Source organism: Chrysochloris asiatica, unplaced genomic scaffold, assembly GCF_000296735.1.
Source record: "Chrysochloris asiatica unplaced genomic scaffold, ChrAsi1.0 scaffold00095, whole genome shotgun sequence".
In the NCBI taxonomy this organism is placed as follows: domain Eukaryota; kingdom Metazoa; phylum Chordata; class Mammalia; order Afrosoricida; family Chrysochloridae; genus Chrysochloris; species Chrysochloris asiatica.
This window is the reverse complement of record NW_006408613.1, coordinates 12060610-12066103: the sequence shown is the minus strand read 5'-3', so window position 1 is coordinate 12066103 and position 5494 is coordinate 12060610. Positions and strand designations below refer to the sequence as shown.

Here is a 5494-nt window from a genome sequence, read left to right as displayed (position 1 = left end):
CACATTTTTCTTCATATAACTAAGCTTCTCGGATTATTTTCCCAGCATACAGGTTAATATTACAAATATTTAACAAGAAAGTTTAAAGCCAAATATGACAACACACATGAATAACATAAGATAAGCCTTTCAGTCCTGGAAAACTAAAATGGGAGACATCACTGAATAGTAACATACATAAAACAAGAGCTAGTAACAAATAGAAAAACCAAAAGCATTTTCCAAATAACCGATTATTCTACAATATGATAATTTAGGATTATTATTAACATGTTGCTGTAGCACCCAATTCAATTTTATTTTATATAAACCTGGTTATCATTAAATAGTAAATAAAGCTAACTTTTTTTATACCCAGCTGCTATAATTTCTTCCTTTTTATCTTTATCCTAATTTTCTGTAGCAATATTTTCCCTTTGGTTTGACTAGTTGAACCCAATAGGTTTGGAGTCTAAAGTATTGGAGTATCACTTGGGAAATGCAATCCTAGAAAAGGCAAATTTAACAACTGAATTAGCTTGACAAATTTCAACATCCATTCTCAGTGTGACGTGTCCCCATGTTAATCACTTGGTTAATGGTTCCTCTTGGCTAGATCCTAGGACCCAGTAGGACACTGGAGTACTCACCTGTGAGGTACTGCAAAGTTATGGGTACAAACATCCTCCCATTTCAGTTTTAAATAATTACAAAGCATCATTTTAAACCATTTCAGAACAATAAATAAAGAACATTGCAATTCTTTTGGCCTGTTTTGTTTCTTGAACTGGCTTGGAATGCTGCTGCTGACCCAGATAATACAACAGTTAATTGGATGCTACTCCATGCTCTTTAGTCTTCATGTCTTGGTCTTCGGGCCTCAGCAGTTTATTTGCAGCAATGATAGTATTCTTCATTAGCATCACCATTGTCATGGGACCAGTGCCTCCAGGAACTGGAGTGATGTACCTGTCTTTCTTCTGGACTCTTTTGGAATCCACATCCCCAACCAACTTGGATTTACAAGTCAAGAGATCTTGAACTTTATTTATTCCCACGTCAATGACAGCTGCACCTTCATGTATCATATCTGCAGTAATCAGATTGGGAATACCTGCAGCAGATACCACAGTATCTGCAAGAATTGTATGTTTCTTCAACTGCTCTTTGGGAATATACCAATGAGACACTGTAACAGTGCCATCACTTCCAGGACATACTGGTGTCCCATCTGTGTGCAGCAACATTGTAATAGGCATCCCAACATTTTTGACCATCCAGTAATCACCACATTCTTCCTTAGGACTGGAATTCCTGTTTGCTTAATTATCTCCCACACACCCCATTGAGTAGCAGGTAACATGGAATTCTGACCCAAACACATTCTCCCCATACTAATTACATGAAAGCCATCAACATTCTTGTCTGGAGAAATAGTATTGCAGACCTTTCTCTCGTGGATATGCTCTGGAAAAGGAAGCCATCTACAATGTCATTGTTGTTGAGTTTATTGATTAAATTCAACAGTTCTTCCTCAGAAATCAAAGTTGGCTTCAAAATTATTTTATTGATGATTCCCACATCTGCATCAGCTATGGTTTTGTTGAGGACATAAGAATGACTTTGCAGGATTCTCTCTGACAAGAACCATGCTCAGATGTGTCCCTTTGTGGCCCAATGCCACCCATTTTTCCACCTCTTGGTGAACTTCTTGCTTTATCTGCTAAGAAAGTGTCCATCCAGAAATGACCACAGCTTCACTTTGTACTGCTGAAAGATGAAGGGAGTGATGGCAGGAACGGCAGCTCTGAATCAGCCAGAGTAGCCACAGCTGTGTCCAGTGCTTGGTGACCTCATGGGGTGGGGGAGACATGTTCTTTTCTTTTCTTTTTTCCAAGTCTTTATTCTGAATTGAGTGAAAGTTTACCAGCAGATCATCAGTTTTACATTCAACAAATCATACACCTTGTTTCATTACAACAATTATAATCCCCTCCATGTACCATCTGATAACAGTATTTCCCTCTATTCACTTTAGCTCTTTTTTAAAAAACACTCAAGCATATACAATAATTTACACCACCAAAGGGCACATTCTACAAGTCTGCCTCCTGGCCACCAGCTCTTAGTTCCTCTCTTCCCATGAATCTAGAGTCCTCAGCAGCTCCCTCTCTCCATGTCCCCATCTCTGCCTCCATCTCTGGTGGTGTTGCTTCTCTGGATAAGGTCCTGCATTCTGCTTGTGCTCTTCTCCCTTGATTGTCCTAGGGTCCTTTGTTTCTGGTCTGTAATCTTAATCACGTCCCCATTTTTGTTACAAAACTTGCACCTTTACAATTGTGACAGTTGCAATTAGTCATGGTAACTATTACTCACTATTGAATCATAAGAATCTTATCTCCATCTCTTTTCACCATACCAATCTAAACAAGATGAAAACTATTCAGTCGGGACTCTTTCTTCCCCCACACACTCTCAAACTAAACTCCCTCTTGAAACCTTGTAAGCCAGTCACTTTGTGCCTTTAAGGAGCTCTGGTAGCGTAGTGGTGACGAATCGAGCTGTGAACCTTAAGGTCAGCGGTTCGAAACTACCAGCCGCTCTGCGGGAGAAAGACGAGGCTTTCTACTCCCGTAAAGATTTACACCCTTGGAAACCCTGTACAGGGTCGCTATGGGTCGGAACCGACTCGATGGCACTTAACAACAACAACAACAACATTTTAGGTAACTAATGTGTAAGTTGCCTGTCCCTATCTACCCTGTGTACAGAGGAGATAGCATTGGTATTTGACGTGAAGACTCTTTCCTTCTCTGTTGGTATCTAGAGTTACTGCCTCCATTAGTATAGGTCAAGTTCATCAATTGGTAGCAATTTACTCTCATTTCCTTTATCAAAAATTTTTTTTTTTTTAATTTTCCTCTAGTTGAGTTCTGATTATCAAGCCATCTAGGCTAGGTCAAATGGGTACTGTCTGAAAGTTTGGGTGTTCTTGTGCATCTCCCCTCACTTCATATCAGCTAGATGCTCCACTCTCAGCTCTAGCCCTCTGTGGCTATGTCCTTGTCCATCAGCTCAAGTGTCCCCAAGTCTCACCACACTTCGGACCAACCTGCCCTTCCTCTTCTCTCTCTCAGCTCCAAGTCAACAGGAGTCTATGGAACGTGGTTGAACTCAGCGCATTTCTTCATTGCAGTCTTTTCCCTGTTTACTCACCAGTAGACCAACGTGATTGCCAACAAGCTTACATGCCTACTCATGTGTTCGCTTTGAGTTTCAGCCTTAGAAGGGGGTTTGTCCTGAGGAACTTGATTGCTTGCCTTGATGGCTTCCTAGCGAAAAAAAAAAAAAAAATGCTTATTCTTGTAGTAGCCAATCCTACTGCCATTTTTGTTTTGGGTTTTTCCTGATGATCTGAGTATCTTCTGTTGCTCTACCTGTTACAGGCTGGTCTGCTTGTCCTTTCTAGTGGGAATGCCCCACCTCAGAAGGTTCTGGATGGTACTCAGGATTCCACCTAGATCCTATACACTGCAAGGATTCTGCAAGAGGCCTATTTCAATGGGTAAATTTAGAATCACTTTTAGGTATTCAATCAGTTATAAGCTGAAGACGGGCTTACAAGATTTCTGTAATCATGTTTCCCAACATTCTTTCTATCCCACTCAAGTGTTTATTTTACAATAGTAGGCAAGGGAAGCCAATATTCATAAGACAGTCAAGCATCTTAATATTATTTCCCCTCTTCAAACTATGCCTAGATCCCTGTATCAGAGAGCCCAGCTGTTCCAAGGTTGAGCATGCATCACTATTTACCTCTGTCCCATTTAGCCCATGCAAACCTGTCTCAGTGTTACCCTATCTAACTTGTTCTTCCACCCACTCCCTCTTCTTGTATTGCCCTCTCCAATACCCAAACTATGATGTGTCTGTCCCTACCATGTGCTCTACGGTGGCCTCCCTCAAATTCCCCCTAGTCCCCTCAACCCCATCGTTGTGGTTACCTCATATTGCACTTAATTTCCCCTCCATTTAAAACAGTCTATTTTATCCTGTGTTTCTCTGCTTTTCATAAGGTTTTCAGTGACTAAATATTCAGAAGTAGTTTGTCACTCATTCTTCCTATCTTGTCTTCATCTGGAAGATTATCTGAAACTTGCCCACCATGGGTGACACTGCTGGTATTTAAAATACTGGTGGCATAGCTTCCAGAATGACATCAACTCACAAGCCACCACAGTACAACAAACTGACAGAAAAGTGATGGAGGAAAATCCGGATTCAGAAGAGGCCGTAGAATGAGGGATATCACTGCTGATTTCCAATGGATCTTGGCTGAAAGCAGAGAATATCAGAAAGATTTTTACCTGTGTTTTATTGACTACACAAAGGCTTTCGATTGTATGGATCATCACAAGCTATGAACAACATTGCAAAGTGAGTATTCCGGAACACTTAATTGTGTTCATGAGGAATCTGTACATGGACCAAAAGGCAGCTGTTTGAACAGAAAGTGGGGACACTGAATGTTTTGAAATTCAGAAAGGTGTATGGCAGGGTTATATTCTTTCACCATATTTATTTAACCTGTATGCTGGGCAAATAATGCAAGAAGTTGGTTTATATGAAGGAAAACGTGGCATCAGGATTGGAGGAAGACTCATTAACAACCTGCGATATACAGATGATACAACCTTGCTTGCTGAAAATGAACAAGACTTAAAATATTTACTGATGAAGATCAGAGAGCACAGTCTTTGGTATGGATTGCATCTTAATGTAAAGAAAACAAAAATATTCACTACTGGACCAATAAACTAGATTCTTATCAACAGAGAAAAGATTGAAGTTGTCAAGGACTTCATTCTTCTTGAATCAACTGTCAACACTCATGAAAGCAGCAGTCAAGAAATCAAATGATGTATTGCATTAGGCAAATCTGCTGCACACAATCTTTTTAAAGTGTTGGAGAGCAAAGATGTCAGCTTGAGGACTAAGGTGCACCTGACCCAAGCTGTGGTATTATCAATAACCTTATATACATGCGAAAGCTGGACAGTAAATAAGGAAAACCGTAGAAGAATTGATGCTTTTGAGTTACGGTGTTGGAGGAGAATACTGAAAGTGCCATGAGCTACAAAAAGAACCAATAGATTTGTGTTGGAAGAAGTGCAGCCAGAATGCTCCATGTACATTCCAATATAGTATTTTTTTAAATCTTCTCTATCTGATCTTTACAATATTCTTTCAGGACTTTAACTTCCTCATTTCTTCCAGTCACTTTAGTTTCTCTACGATAATGAGCAATTTTCAGAGTCTTTTCTGACATCTTATTTTTGTCTATTCTTTCTTTCTATCTCTTTAATGACCTTTTTCTTTCTTATTGTATGATGATCTTGATGTCACCCACAACTCTTCTGGTCTTCTGTCGTTAGTGTCTACTCCATCAAATCTGTTCTTGAGATGGTCTCTAAATTCTGGTGGGATCTATCCAAGGTCATATTTTGGCTCTTGT

At 39.8% G+C, this 5494-nt stretch overlaps 1 pseudogene; it reads right to left on the bottom strand.

Annotated features, from left to right (window-relative positions):
* Window positions 1-806: 806 nt before the first annotated feature.
* LOC102828676 lies at window positions 807-1852 on the bottom strand (annotated as a pseudogene).
* Window positions 1853-5494: the final 3642 nt, after the last annotated feature.